General features: G+C 34.6%; 1 long non-coding RNA gene across 2 annotated transcripts; it reads right to left on the bottom strand.

The window, feature by feature from the left end:
* Positions 1-276: 276 nt before the first annotated feature.
* On the bottom strand, positions 277-10,321 carry LOC131161645 (uncharacterized). Of its 2 annotated transcripts, none has more exons than XR_009138587.1 (5): positions 10,149-10,321; positions 9,874-10,007; positions 4,306-4,430; positions 956-1,076; positions 277-840 (listed from the first exon to the last, which is right to left on the bottom strand). It is a non-coding gene; the product is annotated as an uncharacterized LOC131161645 (long non-coding RNA). The 2 variants fall into 2 exon arrangements; XR_009138586.1 differs by having other exon boundaries at positions 277-849.
* Positions 10,322-24,015: the final 13,694 nt, after the last annotated feature.

Raw genomic sequence — 24,015 nt, forward strand, 5'->3', positions numbered from 1 at the left:
CCTCACATTTTTACAAAATTCACACAAAATCAAATCCAAACTTCTATAAGGACAACCGCAAAGTCATACAATAATATAAGAATGGTATGCCCCGACTCATAATATAATGCTCAAAAGTGGCTCTCCTTGCCCTCCATGCCAAACATTCCATTTATTCAAAAATATCAAGTAAATAATCCTTCTATAAATATATATATATATATATATATATATATATATATATATATATAAAAGTAACAACTTAACATGACAGATAAACATAGACACCAAGCATAAAATTTAACATAACTGCTGCTTTATTGAACAAAAGTTTTAAAAATAAATATCAAATCTTTAAGGAGTATTTCTTAGGCTCGGAAACCTCCCAGAGAACAAAACAAAAGCTAAAGAGCTGAAGATGACCAGAGAGAGAGAGAGAGAGAGAGAGAGAGAGAATAATTGATAAGATAATTAAGATTAACAAGCTGCCATTCCATGAGGGAAGACCTATAATAATTTGATCAACCCCACAAAAGTTCACATCAAACGAAAAGCTGATGGGAGAGTGTGAGATCAGAGCATGGGCAAGCTTAACTTTGCCTTTCCCTTTCCTTTTTTTTAAGCCCTTTCACCTTTTACTCTTCTTCCAACGTGCCCTCCCATATCAGACCCTTTTATTAATTCCTTTATGCATTTATTTATGTGATTCCTTTTCTTCTTTAAAGCTTTTCTTCTCTGTTGACTGTTGAGACTTAATTCCACAAACCCAACCAACACCCGCGCCTTTCCCCTTGCTTCCCAACTTCTCAATAATTCCAAACCTCACTATCTTCCAAGATTTATTTCACAAAAGCTGAGTCTCTGCATTAGCTAGGTGTGCAAAAAATGAGTTTTTAAATGTTTCTTCTCACTTTCATATTGATAAACCCTTTAAAAAAAAGTGTGTTTCATAGAAAAATCAAATATACTTACTTACCCTTATCTAATTTCAAGAATCCATGGGTCAAAACTGGCAAGAGCTTAACGTGAATGAACCATGCCACCTTTGTGTCTATCCAAAACACCAGCCAGAATATATATCTCAGAGATACCAAACACTGTCAAATTCAAACAATAACTAGGTTAGACTCTCCTCATTCAAATTAGCGACAAAAGTGTTTAGCCAAAGTAAGTTTACAAAAGTGTTTAGCCAAAATAAGTTTTTAAAGAGACCAGCCTGAAACATGAGTGAGTAATGCGCTTTGATCCATTAATGGCATTCATGATTTAACAATTACGTGATCAAAATGGTTTCTAGGGGAAGTGCTTAACCAGCTTATCAAAAAAAAAAAAAAAAGAGGCCGGCTGGCTAGTTTGCTACACCTTCAATGTTCCTGTGGACATTAATCAACCAAAAAATATGTTAGAAAATTAATTTTAATTCCAGTAGAGCACTCTCATTGGGCTGCGGCTAATTGGGCCCCCTGGCAGCCCATTATTGGGGATTCTTTCATCAAATGCGTTCATCTTTTCATTTCAAAAAAGGAGTCAATATTTGACTAGAAAATTTTCGCCCTGGGTGATTGATTAAAAAGGGCTTACGACTTTGATTTGAAACAACACAAACCCCTTTTTAAATTTGGTTTATTTGAATCCTTATCTCAAAAATTTAATTTAATATATATAAGAGAGAGAGAAAGAGGCAAGAACAAAACAGAGAACAAAAGTGCCTACCTAGTCCCATATAGCCACCAACTGGGATCCTACTTGGACGCATTATTCCTAAACTTATACAAACAAGTAGTCCTTCTATCACCCCCTTAAAAAGCTATGATTGATGACTTAAGGAGTCTATGTATCACCATCATTAGTGGAAACAACTTTTATTTTATATTTGCTGACAGTCAACCCATTGTCAAACTCCCCCACCACATATACGACTACACCCACCTTGTAAACATTGTCATTATTTTATTTTTATTTTACTAATCTGCTTATGTAGAAATTTGTCTAGATTGTGCTTAGGATAGGAGTTTCAAGCTTCGAATTTGAAATTATATGAATTCAGATAAAACTTAATATAATTTTATATTACATTCTATCTAAAATCACACAAATTGAAATCTAAATTTTGAACTTTGGATTCCCAAACACAAAGTGAATGAATATTATATTTTACAATATATGTCAATGTTTTAAAAAGAGAAAGGTTTAGGGTAAGCCATTTTAACCCTTAAGAGGCAAGCCATAGGCCCTAAGGTGCTGAGGTGCAAGTCTTTTGAGAATTTTATTTTCAGATAAAAAATATAAATAAATTACATAAATTTTTAAAATTAAAAAAATTAAGAAAATTGTAAATAAAAGGTAAAATTTTCAAATATAATCTTCAAATCACTTATTGGCCATTCAAGAAAAAAAAAAATACTAACTTGAATTTATTAAGTAAATTATATCAAAAGAAGCTATAACATTACAAACTAAATTATTTTGAAGATTTAAAATGCACCATGCTGGGGTTAAAGCGTTTTACAAATCATCTCATGCTACAATATTCCTTAAAATTTTCCAATTTCCAACCAAATCTAACTTGAGATTCACACATTTAAAATGCGTAAGCCTTAACTAAAGAGGCATGAAAGGCATACCTTTTGTAACAATACTGCAAGCCCCAATGTTAGTGCATTGACTTTTTTGAGATTTAGTATTTTAGATTGACTCTCGAGGCATTTTAAGGCTTAAGCATGTTTCTTCTTGAGACGAGTTTGAGCGCAAGCCTTGGCTGAGCCTTTTAAAGCATAGACACGCATGAACTCTATCTTGAATTTGAGTATGTGGTTAATGCGGAAGGTTTTTAATTGATTGCACATTATTTAAATAAATGTCAGGTTACCATTTTAATATTCACCAGTTTTAATCAATAAAAAAAGTTTTCAGGAAGCTTTTCTACTATTTTTAAAGTGTAGCTAAGATTCATAATGCCTTTCCTTAAATAGTCTCAGGTTTTATTAATGGTACCTTTACACCACCCAACTAGTTGCCTATTTATTATATATTTGTTATGGGGATTTGACATATATGTTCTGAAATACTACATTAGGCACGCATACAGAGCAGATAAAATAAATAAATAAACAAAAAGCAACTCAACAATGTAAGTATATCTTCTGTCAAACTTATTAGTGTCAGGAATAGTGGAATACCCCATTTAAAATACCTAACAACAATACTGTGCAAACCCAGAAGCTTTGCTTGTGATAGGTATGGGGATCTACACTACGTTCATAATGCTTACATAATTGTTTATGGTACACAGAATTTTAAAATAATTTTTCTCAATGGGCCTTGACACATTTAATATGTCATTCTTATAATTTACTCAAGAAAACAAATAATATTTGCAAAAAAACAATCAGAAAGATGATTCTTTAACATATTTGTTTCTTTTCTCTATTTTTAAGGAAAAATAAGGTTCCAGACAAATCCCACTAGAACAATGTCATTATATCTGATTCTCTTTACTCTTTTCTTTTATATCTTTTCTTATCTTTTTGTTGGGGGAACTGTATTTCTATGATAGATATTTTTCCTCAAAGGCACATTCCATGTTCAAGGGTTTTAAATTTTTTAGACCTTAAATTAAAATTTGCATAAATTTGATAAAATATAATACAAATCTTAATAAAATTTGATTCAAATGCACAAAAATCTAAATCAGAAGCCGATATCAATGCTCCCAAACACAACCATAAGCTTTTCAGTTATTTAATTAAAATATTGATGGGTGATGCTTTTTCCCATATTTAAATGAATATACTTTGAATTGTTCCTTAGTCATGATAAATCTGGCAAAGCCTTTAAAAGGAGGTCTAAAGTTGCAGGACCTAAAGGTGTCTGGGGAAGAAGACAAAGCATTGGAGCCAGGGAATATATGCTTTCTCAAGCTTAGGGACTGCACATCCAACACTAGGGGCCATACCCTTCCTCATGTTCATCTTGCTTTCAATACCCAAGTATGGCACAACCGTATGTATATGTACTATCTTATATTTCTGCCATTCCATTCTCCTCCCATCCTCCATTAGAAGTCTTAGTGAAAATAATTGTTTGGCACAAAACACAACTCTCTGATGCTCAATGGCTCAGGCTTTGGCACACATGTATATCTTTGAACTAGTGCACATTAGAGTGCACTTTTTACTGTCATAATCCATCTTCAAAGCTCAGAATCTAAGGTTCATCCTAGTTTTTAACAGCGATGGCTTTATAGAGGGGTAAAGCATGGGAATGTACAGGATCAACTAAAAGAAAACAAAGTGCATACCCCGTAAAACCTGGACAGCCGCTAACCTTTCATTGTAAAAGCCCAAAATCTTGGTGTCCTGCATGCCCTTGATTTCCATGCTGACATGTGAGATTTAGTGCACGTGCAACCAACGTATGGTAAATCTCCATTTGGCCTCAATACCAGGAACCTGAAACCAATAAAGCAAACTAGCTAGTTTTATATTTAAAAGTTTAAATAGAAATACAAAAGAAACAGAAACAAAAATGCAGAGAGTGAGGGAGCTGGGCCCTTAGCTGTAGTTTCTGTTGTAATTGGAAGATTAGAAGTGTGAATTTGGCATAGGCTAGGGGATGATAAGGAATCGATACATGACAGGCATTTGTTATCCAGGATAAGGCTTTCTTTATATCACGCATGTTTGTTTTGCATTGAATAACCGATAGGATATTGTATGCAGTATCCTAAGAGGTTGGTGCAATCTCTTAAGTACTTTTTAGTTAGGCACTACTCTCTTAATTATCCCCCTTAAATATTCCAAGACAATACATATGTATATAAAATCCTCCATGGGATAATTTCATCATGTATGCGTCGGCTTCAAATATCTAATCTTTTGCACATACAATGCAATCAAATATGGGATGAGAATGAATGGGATTATATCTTACCCTACTCCCATTATCCCATCAAACAAAAAAGGCCGCATCATTAGGGATTAACTTTGAAAGAAATATAGCAATTAAAAGTGTTCCAAGACAAATAGCTTAAAAAGAAAACATTTTTTCAAACTCATAACTAGTCCCTTAAGGTTAGAGTTTGAAACTTTTACATTGGAAGTTCTCACCTTAGGAGGAAATGAAAAGGGACATGGAATGAAAGTAGGACTCCAACTACCTTGTTGGGTAGTCTAGGCCCATTGAGCCTTTGATGGACCAAAATAAAAGGTCCCTTTATTGAGTCCAAGAAAAAGGATACCTCTTTCTCTTAACTTCAAGAAAGAGTAAAAATCTTGCTTTAACTTCTAAACTAATCTAGGCACTGTGCAAAATCATTAAAAAAACCATACGTTTGAAATATACAGAAGATTCAATTCTTTTCATTTTCTTTTGTAATTTTTAGACTTGGCTATCAATCCCTTTGTCCTGTTTTCCCCCAAAGACTGCAACTGTATGAAAATGAAACTCTTAAACAGAAAATGAAAATTCCCAGATTACAATGTTGCTACGAGGCCAACCCACTAGTACTAGACTAAATATAAATGCCAACCCCTTTCCTATGATTTAAATAATCACCTTTCTAAAAGGATCAAAATTTATACCATAAACGTGGTGTTATATTAAAATCCGAGGTGATTACTGATACTAAAAATCTGTAGGAGAGGAGGTCACTCTTACATCTGGAAATCTCTGCAAGGACTTTCTGATATTTCAACCAAGCAAATGATAATTGAGTTTAGGTTCTCAATCAGTGAATGATTACTATCACTGTAGGAGAAAATGAATATTACTTAAAATTTGGCATTCTGGGACACTATCTCAGCAAGTCTAAACTCTTGCTGCACAATTTGGAGCATCCAAAAATATTACAAGGTGGGACTTCTGGAAATTAAATGCCTTCCACTTAAAGAGATCAAAAGGACAAAATGATCTATTAGCAAGAACAAAGTTACGGACAAAATAAAATAAATTATAAAAAGAACTATATCTTAGATGGAAGCAACAAATTTTAATATACTTTCTTGATATCTTATGGCTCCATTTGGATTGAGGTTTTTTGTGAGAGGAAAAAGAACAGGGAAGAAAATAAGATAGAAATCAATTTTCCTTTGTATCTTCTCTCTATTTCAAATGTGTTTGAAAATGAAAATTTATTCAAACAAGAATGAAAAATAAGAAAAATCAAATGTTAATGACCTATGAAATAAATTTTTTTTTGCTCGCTTGCTATATATATATATATTCTTTCCCTCCCCCTTTCCACCATCTTTGCAAACATTTATGGATGTACCAGTCACTCCTCACATGCACTGTCTCTCCTCTTTATTTCTAATACTCAAACCAAAGCAATTCATTCTGTTTTATCTATGCATAGATATACCAGAAAGTACTATCCTAAAAAAACTATTCCTAGCCTTTCAGCTCATCCATTACAAAGGCATCCTCCCTACCATGCACAATGCCACAACCTATACATAAAGATGTTTCACTTTGCTTGACATTCAAATCTCTAGGGCAGAGCCAATCTTTGACATTCAAATCTCTTTAGCTCAGCCAATCTATCTTGTCCAGTTCAGCTTTAAATTAAAATCAATCTGAAAAAGTGCCCATCAAGATAATTGATTTATCTCACAAATCAAACTGGAAGCACAATCAGTTAGATGGAAATAACCCGCTTTGCAAAATTATTTTCTACCTGTCCAAAAACTCCATACACTATGAAACCAAGAGAACTGAGAAAATGTAGTTTATGACCCCCAACCCTCCGCCACCCCCCTTTTTTTAACAAATATGCTTATGACAACATTAAGATAAATTTCAACTACTATGACCTAGGGGACATCTAACAGTTAAAGCTTGGGACTTTCATGTTGGTCTTAGATTTTAACCTTAGGAAGGGATAAGAAGGGGGCATGAGATGGGAGATGGGTAATCTCCCGTTGTGTAACTTTGCTCTCCAGAGCCAAAAAAGAAAAGGAATTGACTGCTGATACTAATTTATTTCTGTATTGATCATGAAGTTTGAATTTCTTATTTTGGATAGAAAAGTATTACATAAAGAAAGAAGAAGGCACAAAGAAAACGAGAAATTTTTTAAGAGAAGAAAAGAAATAGAAAGTGCTAATACAAGAAGACCACCCAAACTAGGTTTGAGGCAATTGATCGTGGTGACTCTCAGCAACACCAGTAATGCCAAAACACCTTGTATTGAGCATCCAGTCCCAAATCAAGTCCATATAAGATCCATGGTCTCGAAAAATCTGGGCATTTCTCTCCAACCAAATAACCAAAACTACAACGAAAGTAGAATTCCACCACAAGGTCCTTGGAATTTTTATGCCTTCCAAAATCTCTAAATTCAACCACCAAGAAATCCTCCAAAGAATAAGGGCACCCATAACACTTCCCAACAGGCCAAAAATCTTGTTCCAAAGACACCAAGCCACAGGACTGAGAATAAATGAGCATGATCCTTATTACCATAGCTACACACGACACAAACATCTGAGCATAAAGCCTTATAAGTCTCTCAACCTGCAAGGCTACAACAAATCATTGGTGTTAACCCTATCAAGAATGATAATCTACACAACACCTTTACCTTTCAAGGAACTTTAGCTCTTCACAATTTATTGGCAAGATGAAAATAATGATGAGATGTGTTCAGGTGAGTACAGAATCATTTACAAGAGAAAACACCATAATTATCCAAACACCAATCCTAAAATCCCCACAATGGTAATAACAAGAAGAATCCAAGAAACACATGAGAGAGTTCCTCAAGCTCCCCATCATTAAGGTTAAAACAAAAGTGAAAATCCCAAACAACCTCAAAAAAGCCATCCATAATATTTATTTTTTACAGCTGAAAAATGGAAGGAAAAGTAACAAAAGAGCAAACATCCCCAATCCAAATATCCTTTGAACCCTGCACCCCCCTCCCACTTTATATTTGAATGTTATTTGTTAGATGCCTTTATTTTTAGTTGCAACTCTAAACTAGTATCAATTACCTCTCAGGTGTGTGGCCGAGAGGCAAATAGTGGGGGGTAGTTGCTAAAACATTATTATTATTATTATTACTATTATTATTATTGGCACAAAATAGAATGCCTAGAGGCATAAAACACTAATCCAAAGATCAATTTATTAATAAGAAATGAGTAAGTAAATTAAAAAATAAAATAAAATAAATATATTTTCACCACAATTATTATAAAATCCCACTACAGTCAACTTTGACGAATTTCATGTTCTGAGAGTATAATCAATTTGATATCAATACCATCAAAAGCTGATCTTTCAGAACATGAGACTATTATCATTAGTCTACAATCTTTTATTCAACTACACAATCAATGCTGCTGAACATACAAAAAAACTGATGAATAAGTCTTTAAGCAACAAATATTCTTTTTCATATTGCTCTATCTTTACATCTCTCTTTTCATATTTTATTTTTATGTCTATTTCATTACACTTTATTTTTCAAATCAATTTGGATTATTCTAGTGCAAATTTGATTAAATTTGATAAATTTATCCATAAGTCCACATTTTTAAAAAAATGTAGAAAAAGTCTTGTTATTTTTTTCTTTTTAAACTGACCCAATAATTAATGTTTGAGTGGGGATATCATGTAAAAACAAAAATAAAACTATATCAAATATATACTATAAAATTATAATTAATTAATTTATTTGAGTGGGGGCATTTACATGTGGCTCCACCACTAGAACAATTTTGTCAACATAACATGAGTCTCTGCTCAAATCTAATGAACTATTGTCAGTTTCGGCCCATTAGATCTCACGTTTTACCCTTTTACCTACTCCAGATTTGCAACCAGAAGCTTCAATATCCTCTTCATTCCAATCATTCCTAATTTGTTGAATGTTGCACCACTTGCATGCTTTTGACATCTTCCCAAATTATTTGTTTTTGCTACAAATAAAAAAGCTGATCACAGTGAACTTTATAAAAGAACCACATACTTGCTACTCCGCAGAGGCATTATCAAACTTTGATTTCCGCCAAATGAATGATATGGTACTCATACATACTCTGCTTTCCATTTGCTGACTGACCAATCGCACTTAAGGAAGCTCTATTTCAACTTTTTTGGTACTAAACATGCACACACACAGACACACAAATACACACACACACACACACATATATATATATATATTGATCTTTTCAATGACAATATCTTTTGAAACTTTATGGGCTATCATGAATTAATTTTTTGTTTTTAACTTAATGTTCTAGTCAAAAAATTAACTTGGAATCCAACATAAAAACATAGAAGGAAAAAGGAAAAAGGAAAAAGTGAGTACACCAGCAAACATTAACATCATGCTACAAGAAAGTTCAAGTGAAAATTAGTCTACTTTTAGGCTCATTCAAAACTTGAAAGTTAAAAAATTAAGAAAAAAAAAATTATAAATGAGCCCAACTTTTAATAAAATATATAATAAATAATTTTACGCATTATTAATATTTGATTTTTTTTCTTAAATTTAAATTATATTTAAACAAAATTTTATTTTACTTTTAATATTACTTAATATAGAGAGAAGCAACAACGAAAAAGCATAATATTCATTAATAATAAAGCTTGCATCAAACTGATAGGATGTGCCCCCCTTACAGTATCCAAAGGACGATCCCAAAAAAAATCCGTCGCATTTTTAATGGCAGATGAAGTGCGCGAGGCCATTAGAATCCCTTGGACAAAAAAGAGAGTTTTCTCAGTCATCACGATGACCTAAATTAATATCAAGAACTCAATTTTTTGCACCTGCCCACTCCCGCCAAAAAAATATAATCTAAAAGGAACCCGCCTTAACCCTTGCAGAGAAGACGTTTTGCTGCTTTGAAAATCACTATCATGCAGGGTAGAAGACAATACCTCTTTAAGGAATTAGTACAACTTCAAACAGCATTTTATAGGATGTCGCCTCCTCTGTTGTTAGATTTCCCGTTTCAGTTTACGATGTGTTCAAATTGGACGATCGCAAAATGTGCCCCAAATTTCCAGATAGCCTGAAAATTAGTCGAGGCAAACAATTAATCACATTAACAACCTAAATTTGGCAATTCGAAACAACAAAACAAAGATAAGTAAAGAGGAGATGGGGAGCGGGCACTGGGCAGTAGGAATTAAGATTAGCAATATTGTCATACTCCGTTGAGGGGATTGCCAATAGTATTTCTAAGTGCGATGGTTCAATTCAAGCTTCTTCCAAGTTGTCCAAGGCAGAAGTGCCAATGGATTTAGGAAAAACCGGCCTTCTTGTACCCTGTTCTCTCCGTTCCTTTAGGGTTTCCATCCCAATGGAACGAAGCAAGCCATGGGAATTGGCCTTCGTTCCTGCCCGGTGATTAAAAATCGGACCCGACCGGATCGGACCGGACGGTCGGACTGGTCCAACAGGAAATTGTCTTGGCCTACGGTCCAATTTTAATCTCTCAAATTCAAATTGGTCAAATATTATAATACTTCATAGAAATAATTAATATAAAACTAATAGTAAATTAATAGTTGAAGTAACATTTAATCCATGAACCAATTAACCATCCTGATTATCCGGTTCACATACCCACATGATTTTAGAGAGCATTGTTTTTCATAAGCATTCAAAGTCATCTTTATATATAAAAAAAAAATGTCACACTCTATATTCTAAAACTTATATTTGGTAAATAATCATCTTTTTTTGTATTAAGTCATTCTACTTGCAAGCTAATGTTAATATGAATCTTGTGGGCAAAGCCACTCATGGTTGAGTTTCCTATAACACATTCGAAATAGAGGTAAAAGGTCCCTACCTCATCTTAACATGATATTGTGGCTTATTATAAATCTATAAGTAGAGAAGTAGGAAGATAGTAGTTTGCTCTCCACATAAACAAACTCAAGACCTTAAACTAAAGAATCACATTAGTGTATTCAATGGTCGACAATAGGTTGTGTTTGATCCATTTTTAGGCGCATTTCATGGAGATTTTCCCCGAGCTGAAGAATTTATTTGTTTAGCTCTTTTTTCAATTTTAATTTAAGAACGTCTGGAATCTCTTCTTTCTATTTCTGCTTCATATGTCTTTAGCATTTCCAATGGGTTCTTGCTGCTTTTAATAAAATTCAGTTGCGTTTTGCTTTGCGTTTTATCAGTTGCTAGTGGGACTTAAGGCTTGTTGTTGTTGTTGTATTAATGTATTCAATGGTGAAAGATGTGCGTTGATTTTTTTCATGTATTTTTCATGTTTTATGCATATGGTTTGAATGGGATAGCTGAAACTGAATGTTGATATCATGACATACTAATTTTTAAACAAACAATAACTTTTTAAATTGTAGATTATTTGACAAGTAGGTTTAAATTTAATGCAATTAAATGGCTCATCTAATAAATGTACGAAGTATGAGACAAGTCATTGATCAATAAGTCAATTTGTGCTACAAATCATTAGCTAGGTTTAGTTGTGTATCCATATCGAATTTTAGCAAACTAAATCTTGAATTGTAGATTGTAACGCCCCAAAAATTCTCATAACATAATAACAATAATACATATAATCACATAATATCTCTGATACCACGTCTGTAACAACCGAACCCAAAAGGGGGTTCCCAGGTGCATCTTTTCCATAACAGAATTGATAAACAATCAACAGCCAGTAGAAGCAAAATAAACCTCTCAAAACCATACATAACAAAGTACTATATCACAACCATTATGATAAAATTTCCCAATATAATACTATAACCCAAAAATTACCAAAACCATATATACACAGCTTCATACCAGCACTTACCCTAACTATATTATCTACACTCTGCCCCAAAGCTCCTAGGCTTGATTTCTTGGCGGTCCTAAAAAGTTGAAATATTTATTGGGTGAGACACTTCTCAGTAAGACGAAATAAATTATTATCACTGTTAATCAAAACACATTCATTAATTTAACTTTAACTAAAAATGACATTATAAAAAAAAACTGTACTCACGCCTATACAGTTAAAAATACATACTTCTTTTTAGAACATAATTCAGTTTAATAGTCCTGTTACATAAGTCCACATATATGCGTAGAAACACCCCCCCTGAATGGACAAACATCACGTATAACCCCCATGATCGGGTTGTGCAGTTTGAAGACTGAACTTAGTCTTTGTTGACCTACCACCAATGCTAAGTCAAATTAATGCATCTGTAAATACGATTTGCCTCCCCATCCTGATCCGGAAGCAAGTGGGCACTACCCTTCTCAAGCCAAATTGACTATACATACACCAACACTCTTAGAACAATGTGGTTGCACAAACTCATTCACTAGCTACGGTACCGAACTTTCCATACAACTGGTCCTTCAGGGTGTTTAAACCATATATTGCAATTTCATAATAAATCTGATAGCATGATCATAATTCTCAACATATAATTCTCAATAATCTTTCCAAAATTTTCTAATCCTCCACGTGATCGGTATTAAGCAGTCAAATTCACAATATCCGCATTATTCCCAAAAATTCCAGAAATAGGTATAATATCACGACTCTTGCCATATAATATCATAAAAATTCCAACAGGTTTAATTATACAATAAAAACAAATAAATCATTCTCATGCCACACAATTTATATAATAATTATAATTTCATAAAGTACTCGAAAAATTTTCACAAACATATATTCAGTAAATTTAAATAAAAACGTGAGTATGATCAATTTCACCTATTTAATTTAATTGCATTATATTCTAAAAAAATCCAATATAATCAAATCCCTGCAATTGATTTAATTCCAAAATATTCCCAAAAATCTGATATAATCAAATCCTTACAGTTTAATTTAATTCTAAAATATTCTCAAAAATCTGATATAACCAAATCCATGTAGTTTAATTTAAGTCAGACATATTTTTAAAATAAAATCTGAACATAAATATAATTAATTTCACATACTCAATTTAAATCAAGCTTATTTTAATTAATATAAATCTAATTAAATTCACGTACTCAAATTTAATCGGGAATATTTTAAAATAAACTTGACATAATTTATTCCCCTTACTTTTATCCAGGAGTGGTGCCTACGATGTTCAAATGACGAAATCTCTCCAGTTAAAATGTTAAGGAGCAGAGATAGGACCCAAAAATGATGTTCGTTTTTTAATTTGACCGAGAAATAGCAAATAAATTTAGAGAGAGAGAGAGAGAGAGAGAGAGAGAGAGAGAGAGAGAGAGAGAGAGAGAGAGAGAGAGAGAGAAGCACGGCTAGGGGGGGGGAATTGCTTAATCCTAAAGCTAGATTCACCTTTTAATATATATATATATATATATATGTATATTATATTATAATATTATAATATTATATTATATTAATATATTTTATATTATGTTATATTATTTAATTAATAATTATTAATTAATTAAATAAATTTTAATTTTAAATTTAATTAATTGCTTTTTTTTTTTTAGGATCACTACATCCTCGCCTCCTTATAAAAATTTCGTCATCAAAATTTGCTAACCAACACTTATCACAACCTCTGAAATTTTTGAAATGATCACCCAATTCTAGAAAGAGCCGGCAGCCACCCACATAGCGGTCTCATCCCAAATTTATTAATAACCCCTGTTTATGGCAGAAGAATACTGTGGTTACATAAACAGCCTTTAGGAGATTACAAGTAATCAATTAAAAACTCTCCCAAAATGCCTCAAAGCTTAAAACCAAAACGTATAGATTACCACCAAACAAACCTATCTAAACAACCTACACAAAACAAGTTTACATTCAAAAATCAAGCACATACCTGAACAGTCACACTTACCTAACTAGCGTTGTGCCTCGTTGAATAACTATGGGTATCTCTGGCGTATTTCCTTTTTTAATTTCCATGATACTTCCCTAATTGCATGATTACGTCAGAGTACTTTTACCAACGAGATCTTCTTAGTATGCAATTCTTGTTCCATTCGGTCTAGGATCCAAACTGGCACTTCATCGTATGATAAGGTGTTACTCACTTCCAGTGACTCGTAGCTTATCACATGTGAAGGATCTAGTGTCACGCTCTGAACCCAGTAATGGGACCCAGGGGTGAATTAGTAACGTAACATGTCCCTATATCATACAAAACAACCAATGATACAATAATGAATGAGGGTCCGACCACGTGGGGTTTCCGTACACCCTATACACATTCACATACATGACATATACACAGCAGAAAATGTTTTTTCTATACATACATTGTACCATACCAGAGTCTATGTCACGCCCAGAACCTGGAAAGGGGACCTAGGGGTAAAAATGTAAACCAATCAGTCCTTGTATCATACAAAACATCTAAAGATACAGGACAATAGATGAGGGTCCGACCCCGTGGGGTTCCCAGGCACCCTAAAAGCATCCAAACACAATCGTATACGCAGCGGAAAAAGGTCTTTCTATATATACACAGTACCATACTTGAGTTTATACAAGAGTAGAAACAGGTTCTAATATACAACGTACAACTAGGTGCCCAACACATCCCAAAAAGGCAACCCACCAAAACACAATCCTAGCACTTGCCCAAGCGCTAACCGCAGTACACCGGCCACTACGCTCCCTACACCAGGACGCTAGTTCTAGTTACTCGAAGGACCTGTAAAAATGTACATACAGTAAGGGTGAGACACCTCTCAGTAAGGAAGAACACAAGTTATATCGGTATGTGGCATTTGAGTGTTATCATGATACAACATACACGCAGTTAAATGCAGTCCAGTACTAATTTTACACACTGCATACACGCACACACACACACATGATCAGAAATCCCGGTGTTGTCACACCCATCGGCTCGAAGTCGGCCCACGACATACGGTGTTGGCCCGTAGCCAACCCGCGAACACGGCGCCACCAGCATATGGCTAGTCCCCGACTCCCATGGTATGAGTATTGGCGCTAACTGGTGGATCCACACCTTTCGGCTTGATCTACCAAAATAAGCTCACTCCCTTGGATATAGATCCAACCTCTGCCAATTTATGGCCAGCGATTTCATATGTCCTCGGATATAGAGCAGGACACTCTTAGTACCTAGAACAATTCAGAACCGCGTTCCTACTAGCATTTCAACCAATCACACACACATGCATATTCATATAACCAAACAAACCACACCCATTTGGTAATCTAAAATCACAGTTTTTCAAACACATACAGTTTAAACAAGTCAAGGCACGACCATCACTATAACACAGTATAAATCAGCATATATGCTCGGTTTTTAACAAAACTAGGGATGCAACCCGTCGCCCCCTTTTTCCTAAAACTGTAATCATGAAAAACCCATAGTTTTTCCCGTTAGATCCCCTCAAATGAGTAGCCAAAACACACATAGGACCGTGAACCACAGTTCTGCCGAGTCCGATTTCAAAAATAATTGATATAAACACAATTCCCCTTACCTTTCCCCAAATAGTAAATCCCGAACTCTAAGGTCCCTAAACAGCGAACCGAGTTCCAAAACCCACAATCAACAATACAAAATATACTCACAACACTATTCCCTACAAAACTACCATATCAAAATTGAAAACCGAGTCTTACCTCGATTTTACGCCAAACCCGAAAATCTCTTAAATGGGATTCCGATCCGTAGAACTTGTAGAGAATCCTTCCACAATCCTCGTGGTAACTTCAGATTAACGATTCTCGCAACGAACGACGAAGATATCTAGAGAGATAGAGAGTAGGGAGAGTTATAGAGAGAGAGAGAGAGAGAGAGAGAGAGAGAGAGAGAGAGAGAGAGAGAGAAGATATTTGAGTTTTCTTAGCTTGGAAGTAATGAAACTTCTATTTATAGCCCTTTGACTAGGGAAAACTCGTCAACGAAATGGTGTCCTTGTCGATGAGACTCTAGAGTCTTCTCGTTGACGAGACGATGGATTCGTCGACAAATCTTGATATCACCAGTTTCCCGAAACTCCTCGGCTTCTCCTCATCGACGAACCTCTGAACTTCGTAGACGAGAGATGCATGGCCTTCATTGACGAACTTTGGTTTCGTCAACGAAGCCTGTTCAAATACCAATTTTACCCCTCTTTATTTATTTAAACCCATTTATCATGATTCGGGTTCTTACAATCTCCCCTCTTTACAAAAATTTCATCCTCGAAATTTGCCATCTCTCATTCACAAAGGCATACATACATCTAAACATATAAATGCAACTCCAGAAAAAAAAACTGGCAACTACTACATCGTAGCCGCATTATACACATACGTACACACCCTCACTTATGGCGGAGGAATACCGTGGTTACATATACAATTGTCTCAGGAGTTCATAATACACATACTCCCGACGACTAACCACCTATCCCAACCTCAAGTAGGGTAGTATACAAGTGCTTAAAACAACTGTGGATACTTCTAGCGTATTTCCGTTTCCAGTTCCCAAGAAGCTTCCTCAACCTCGTGGTTTCGCCATAATACCTTCACTAACGGTATCTCTTTAGTACGAAGCTTCTGAACTTTACGGTCCAAAACCTGAACAGGTATCTCCTCATACGTTAAAGTATCCCCAATTTCCAACTCATCATAGCTAATAACATGTGAAGGATCCAACACGTACCTCCTCAACATGGATACGTGGAGCACATCGTGAACCCTTGAGAATGCTGGGGGTAATGCAATCCTATAGGCTACCGGACCCACTCGCTCAAGAACCTCGAATGGTCTGATATACCTTGAGCTCAGCTTGCACTTCCTCCCAAATACTATCACCCCTTTCATCGGAGCGATACGTAGAAATACCTTACCCCCCACCTCGAACTCTAAATCATGGCAGCTAACATCTGCGTAACTTTTTTGCCAACTCTGAGCTAATATAATCATCTCCCAGATCAAACCCACCTTCTTAGACGCCTGCTGCATAAGTTCAGGTCCTAACACCTGACGTTCACCAACCTCATCCCAACACAAAGGAGATCGACACCTTTGACCGTACAAAGCCTCGAACGGTGCCATCCCGATACTAGACTGATAGCTGTTGTTATAAGCGAACTCTACAAGTGGCATAAACTGTATCCAGCTACCACTGAAGTCTAACACATAAGCTCGCAACATATCTTCCAAAATCTATGTCATCCTCTCCGACTGTCCATCCGTCTGGGGGTGGAACGTTGTACTAAAAGTAAGCTTCGTCCCCAATGCCTCTTGCAAGCTCATCCAGAATCAAAAAGTAAACCTCGGATCTCAATCTGATACAATGGACACCAGTACTCTATGCATTCTCATAATCTCATGCACATACAAAGGATAGCCAACTTTCATCGGTATGAAATTAGCAGATTTCGTTAATCTATCCACAATCACCCAAATAGCATTCTACCCATGAAGTGCTGGCAGCAATTTGGTCACAAAATCGATGGAAATATGCTCCTATTTCCACACCGGAATAGGCAAAGGCTGCAACGACCCTACCGGTGTTCAATTTTCACTTGCTGACACGTCAGACACTGCCCCATGAATTGAGCAATCTGTCTCTTCATACTAGACCACCAGAAGGTCTCGCGCAAATCACGATACATCTTTGTACTACGCGGATGTATCGTATACAAAGAACAATGCGCTTCCTCCAGAATCTTCCTTCTGATCTCATTATCGTTTGGAACACATAACCTGGTTCCAAACCTCAACACACCCCTGTTAGAGATGTTAAACTCTGTAGCTAGACCCTTCTGTACCTTTTCCACAACCTCTGCCAACTCTGCATCACTAGCCTGCGTGGCCTTAATACGCTCAAACAAAGTCGGCTAGACCACCAAACTAGTAAGGAAATCCTAATGATCACTAGACACCAACTCTATACACGAGCTCTCCAAATCTCGTCTGATGTGACACTGAGTTACAACTGCAGATACAGTCGTAGGCCTTGACTTCCGATTCAACGCATCAGCCACCACATTAGCTTTCCTCGGGTGGTAACTGATCATGCATTCGTAGTCCTTAATCAACTATAGTCACCACCTCGGCCTCATGTTCAACTCCTTCTGTGTGAAGAAATACCTGAGACTCTTATGATCAGTGAAGATCTCACACTGCACACCATACAAATAGTGTCGCCAGATCTTCAGTGCATATACAACAGCAACCAACTCTAGATCATACGTAGGATAATTCTTCTTGTACTCGTTTAGTTGTCAAGAAGCATACGCTACTACCTTACCCTACTGCATAAGTACACATTCCAGACCTTTTAGAGACGCGTCACTATAGATTACAAACCCACCATCCCCCGAAGGAATGGTCAAAACCGAAGCAGTAACCAGCCAGTGCTTCAACTCTTGAAAACACTGCTCTCAATCACAAGTCTAGTCAAATTTCACCCCCTTCTTGGTCAGTTGTGTCAGAGGTCCAGACAATTTAAAGAAACCCTCTATGAACTGACAATAATAACCCACCAGTCCCAAAAAACTCTGAACCTCTTCTATGGAACTTTCACATTTAGCCTCTTTTGCAAAGAACAAAGAGGTTGAACAAAAAGGCAATCACTCAATGGGGCATACTAATAAGATTATATTGATGCCATATAGTGTTGCTCAACAAGTAGAACCCTTGTTGTTTCTAGAAATTGAGTTTTAAGTACAATCACATGTGATTTAGTCAACTTGAGTATCAACGAGGTTGAGAGATCATCATCTTATGAGGTTTTTTTTCATATCACTACTGCACAAATATATGAATGCTCCTAGACCATGGAGGACATATTGGCCATCCAAGTAACATACAACATTTCTTTTGAATTTTCTCTTTTAACTTCTCTCATCCTTTGACCGAAAAGACAAGTGTTGAGTAAATATTTCAATTTAATGATGCCTTTAAGGTAGGTCACAAGATTCCTTTCCCACCCTTTCTCAAAAACATCCTTTTGTCACTATAACCTTACTGTAGCTTAACTAGCCCAGACCAAAACAACCAACTGATCTTGTCGGTCATTACACACATATGTGTAGCTTAAGGTTGGTCTAAAAATTGATATCTTTCAAGACCTACTTGCCTTGAAGAAAAACCTTTAGGCCTAAAGTTTTCCTTCTTTCTAACCTATTTTCCTTGAAGAAAAACTAAAATTCATTTTATTTCTACACAAAGAAACCTCAAAAGCATCCTTTCTAATCCCTTGACTGCAACAGAGGATAGGAAAGCAAAATATTCTTCCTTGGATAAAACAAAGGTGGGGATATTGGGTGGGGTGATCCTAAAACATACTTAGTGACCCTATACATAATTATTGTGGATAAATAAATTAATAAAATCTTGAATGAGACAAAATGTAAGTGTTTGACACTCATGATCAATGTCAACAATATGGCCACCCTATACAAACTTAATTGTTCATTTTTTTTTTTTTGTCACTTTGACTCTTGTAATTATTGAAATATTAAGATGGCAATGCTATGTTATGCTTATAGGAACATTCAACCCAACCATCCTTTAAGAGCAGGATTCACTCATAAAAGATAAGTTGGAAAGAAATCATGATCTTTTTTTGGCAAAAAGGACACTAAGAATGTTCCTCCACTAACCTTTGACCCAAAAAGGAGGAAGGCTAACATAAGTACACTTCAAGGACCCTATCCCCAAGAAATATAGTGTAACTACTACTTCCCATCAACAGTTATCGGTGCCTTCTATTGAGCTAACCTTCATCCTTTTTTGGAATACAAATACAAATGGCAACATTTTTCTTGAACAAAAAAGATGCTTGAGCTAAATTTAAGGGTCTCACTTTTTATTAAAGATATCAACTCCTAGGTAAGACCTAGATCACCACTTTTCCAAATCTTTGCTTGAGAATAGAGATACCCCGTTTACATTTTCCTGAGAGTATGAATTAAGAATAGTTCTTCACCAATTCTTCTTTTATCCTTCTCTTAGGCTTTAAGGCTTCACTAAGCCATAAGTGCTCATTCAAAGGTGGTGATGGAGAATAGGCCTTCACCAATCCCTTTCATCACTTACCAACTGATAATTTGTCAACCAATTAGCTCGAGTTTGTGAGCTCATTCCTAGAGTACTTAGGAATAGGTCTTCACTAACACTTATTGAGTGTAGATTGACAGAAAAAAAAAAAAAAACTTAACTAAATACTTTAGAGGATCTATATTTAATGAATTCTCATGTACATGCAGCTTTATTGATATTATTCTTAAATTTTCAATGTTCCATGTTCATGGTAAGACATTTCCTCAAAGATTTTAACTTTATTTGTCCTAAATTTAATGACTCTTACTATTGATAATATTCTTAAATTTTCATTCTTCCATGTTCATGGTAAAACATTTCCTCAAAGATTTTAACTTTATATGTCCTAAATTTAATGACTCTTACTATTTGATGGGACCTTCCCAATTAGGTGAAAGCTCTTCTATGCCTTGGTCTTTCCCTATGACTACAACTTTCCTATGTACATATCTCCTACTATGAGATTTTAAAGATTTACAAATATATCATGATACTAGGCTACATGTTGCTATAATTAGCAACTTGCCAATGCTATTTTAGCAAGTTTAAGTTTGCTAACAAATCATTGCATTCTAGCTAATCTCTACCAAAGTTGTAACTTTAGACCTATAAGCCACACTTCATCTCCTTCGTTGGGAGCCTCCTCACTTTTTTTATAAGCCTAGAATATCCCAACTAGCTCATCCATCAACCTACCTAAGGTCCATTTAATGTGGTTTCATGGCTTAGAAAGTATTATCTAGTTAGTTTTTTTAATTTGTTCATTCCCTACAGATAACCAAATGTTGTGAACAACTAATGGATGACCAATTTTATTCCAAAATAAAATGTAGAAATAAGTCATTACTACATTGTCATGTTGTCACTTACTATCATATTCAAAGAGAAAATGTACACAACCTCCTCAATAGTCCAACAAAGCCGTTTTGCTTATGAAGTAATCCACTATGACAATTAGAAACCTTTTTTGACATGCTAATTGCTTTAAAGGCCTTATAATGTATTTCCTTCGTTGAATGAAAGGTCATGGAATATCAATTATAGTACCTTGATTGTAAGTTGCTTCGGAATGGAACAACTACTTTGGCATTTATCACATTAGTGTAGCAATTTAGCTCCATCCCTTTGCTAATCTAATAACTCCTATCTTAGTGCTTTATAGTCCAGCCTATCTATTGATTGTTTTCTCCAAACCCTTCCATATGTTTCCTTCAAAGCATAACATAGTTCTAACAAACACAAAAATATGGTAGCGTGGACAACCTTTAGTAAAGCAACCCTTAATACATAGCATACCTAACTATTTTTATCAACTTTTTAGACTTTACATGACGTTTTGGTTGTTTGCTATCTATTAAATAAAAAAATATAAAGTCCACCGGTTCAACTCAACATCTATTTGCACAACTTTATCAAACTTTCTCCTTAATGTATAGATTTCATTTGGATCATTCTTCTCAATTAAATAAGGTAGAAGAAGTCAATTTAGAGACCATATCACTATTTTATTCTTAGCATAGGTACAAGCATTGTCACAAAAAGATTTTGAACTTCTACCCTTTTCAAATACTTTTGCTAAGTGGTATCCCAAGCCCCATGCATGTTCCTATAACTTGATTCACAATTATTAGTAAAACAGTATGCAGATACTTACACCAATAATGCCCAATTGCCAGAGCAATTGCCAGAGCTAGTGTAATGACCCAAAATTTTACCCTGATATCAACTATAGTATCCGAAATTTTATACTCTAATACTAACTAAAACAATCCGAAATTTTATAACGCGGAAGACCTCAAATATATTTACCAGAGAACTAAAAACCTTTTATTACAACAATATCTCCAAAATCAAATTTAATGGATCCTTATGAAATTTCAAGATAAACCAAAAATAACAAAATTAACATTTGATCTAAACCTCTCTTTCTAATCTCACCCACGCTTTCACTGCACTAGTTTGATTTTGACTATACTCTTTAAGATATCTAAAATGTATAATAATAATTGGATGAGACACCTCTCAGTACGTATGAACTAAATTATTATTAGCGTGTGGTTAAGATAAGTGGTAGTATAAAAATACATTCAATAATTCTATTCTAATAAAAATTGCGTTTGTAAATATTTAATGTTATAATTTAACTCTTAAACCCGCATTTGTAGAATAGTGGACCACATATAAACAAATATACGTAATTTCCTTCAAATCATAATTTAAGTCTATCATATGATCATAATCACATAAATACATAAATATGAATAAAGAACTCATTTTTTGTCATGTCATGTTTAACCTCTATGACCGGGTTGTGAGGTCTAAAGACTAGACTTAACTGGTTGGCTACCAACCAACCAAACTAAATCAAAAGTTTGTGTAAGATTAGTTTGCCTGTCACATCATCATACTCATTCTCATACTCAGACCAAACTGACTATCCACCACCAACACTTTCACAATAGTGTGGTTGCACTAATATTCATCTATAACTACGACCATCAGGGTTCTTAAAACATATAATACAATTTATGCAATTAAACTGTATAATAATACGAATATTTCTCCAACATCAAATTTATAGTCAAATCACATAAATATTTTCAATAAATCATATAATAAGCATAACACCGCAAAAATCCCAAATTTGCTCAATTATGCAAAAATATAAAATTAACTCATGCCACACGATTTGTCTAATAATTAAAATTTTAATAAATTATCAAAGAAAATGTATAATAATCCACATATTTAATTTAATGCAAATATAATTAAATAAAACAAATATAATTGTATTCACGTACTCAAAATCAGAAAACCTGATATAATTAAATCCCCGAAGTATAATTTAGCCTAGACATATGGAAATAATTGAATTCGCATAATCAATTTAAATCAAAAATATATTTTAAAATAAATTCTGATATAATCTAGTTCACTTACACTGCCCCTAGAGTGGTTCCTACGGCATGCAGATGATGAAATCTCTCCGATTAAATCCTTGGAGAGTGGAGTTGGGACTTGAAAATGATGTTCGTTTTTCAATTCGATCAAGAAATGGTAGAGAAATTGCGAGAAAGAGAGAGACGGCCAAAGAGAGAGAACGGAGGAGTGAGGGGGGGGGGGGGGAAGAAGAAGAAGAAGAAGGAGAAATCAGGATGCTATGAGAAGCATCGTGATTCATAATATATATATATATATATATATATATATATATAAAATATTATATTAATATATTATTATATTATATTATATTATTTAATTAATAATTAATTATTAATTAATTAATTAATAATTATTATTATTTTTAGGATTACTACACTAATCATGTATAAATATTTTTGGGGTCGTTACAGTTAGACTTAAGCTAATGATTAGTGCTTCAAACTTTTTGTTTCATTATTAGTTGATTTAGAGGCAAACTTAGGGAATATTCAATATTATCTCTTCATAGGATGCTAAATCAATTATGCACAATGTATGTCCCATATACATCACTCTTCCATATGTAGCATCCATTCTGACTACTTTTTCTAGTCAACTAGGACACCATACGTTTAGGTTGAAAATTGCCAGAACTTGAATTTTTATAATAGGCCTAAATGCATTTGGAATATTTTAGAACATTTTGGACTTTGTAGTTGGTCAAAATTACAATCATGTGCACATGAAAATAGGTGTAGAGTCTTTGAACTACAATTATGAAGACAACAGAGTTACTCCAAAAAGTAGTGTTCTGTGGGCTTATTGAGTGCTTTGCAAGTGTAGTAGGTTAGTCATAGACTACCCCACTTTTTACACTAGCACTAAGCTGCTGACAACTTAATCAAGCACAACTTGGTACAATAATAGCTTAACTATTGGTTGTGACAAGTAGAGGTGATCCAAGGTACTACTTTAGGTCATCAAACGCACCTTCTAGTGCCTATTTGAAATCAACAATATTGCACAAAAATCTCCATGAAGCATGTATTTGGTTGGATCAGCCTTAATTCCCTACCAAGTTGTGACAAATCTAAGAAACTTCTAA

Source organism: Malania oleifera, chromosome 8 (genome assembly GCF_029873635.1).
Source record: "Malania oleifera isolate guangnan ecotype guangnan chromosome 8, ASM2987363v1, whole genome shotgun sequence".
Lineage (NCBI taxonomy): Eukaryota > Viridiplantae > Streptophyta > Magnoliopsida > Santalales > Ximeniaceae > Malania > Malania oleifera.